Source organism: Mesitornis unicolor, unplaced genomic scaffold, assembly GCF_000695765.1.
Source record: "Mesitornis unicolor isolate BGI_N332 unplaced genomic scaffold, ASM69576v1 scaffold12607, whole genome shotgun sequence".
NCBI classification, from domain to species: domain Eukaryota; kingdom Metazoa; phylum Chordata; class Aves; order Mesitornithiformes; family Mesitornithidae; genus Mesitornis; species Mesitornis unicolor.
In genome coordinates, this window is record NW_010198437.1 from 735 (window position 1) to 1,213 (window position 479).

Here is a 479-nt window from a genome sequence, read left to right on the forward strand (position 1 = left end):
ACTCACTTTTAAAGAGAAGATAACTAGAATTATCATCTAAAGGGGTTTTTAGTGGAGATTATTTTCACATTATCACATTTCCTTGAGAAACTTATAACTGAATGGCTTAAAAAGTGGGAGACACCCCAATCAACCTACAATGAAAAAGCGAGCAAACAAAAAAAGCCCCAAACAAACCTAAACAAGCAAACAAAACCACAGAGCAGTGGGAAAGTTAGAATTGTTCAGCTTATTAATTACTTTGAGATGAATCCTGGAATATAGTATGAAGATACATAAACACAAACAGCGCAAATGTCACTTCAGTGTTTGCACATTGTACATAGAACATAGTAATGTCCTGTATATATTGTCCAAGTACATCTGTTCTCTCACTAGCCGTGGTACAAAGGCTTTAAACTTACATTGATTAAATGCCATATTGAGTCTTGGCAGAAGGCTTTAGAAGTTGCTGAGATTACCTGCTTTGTTTGTAGGGA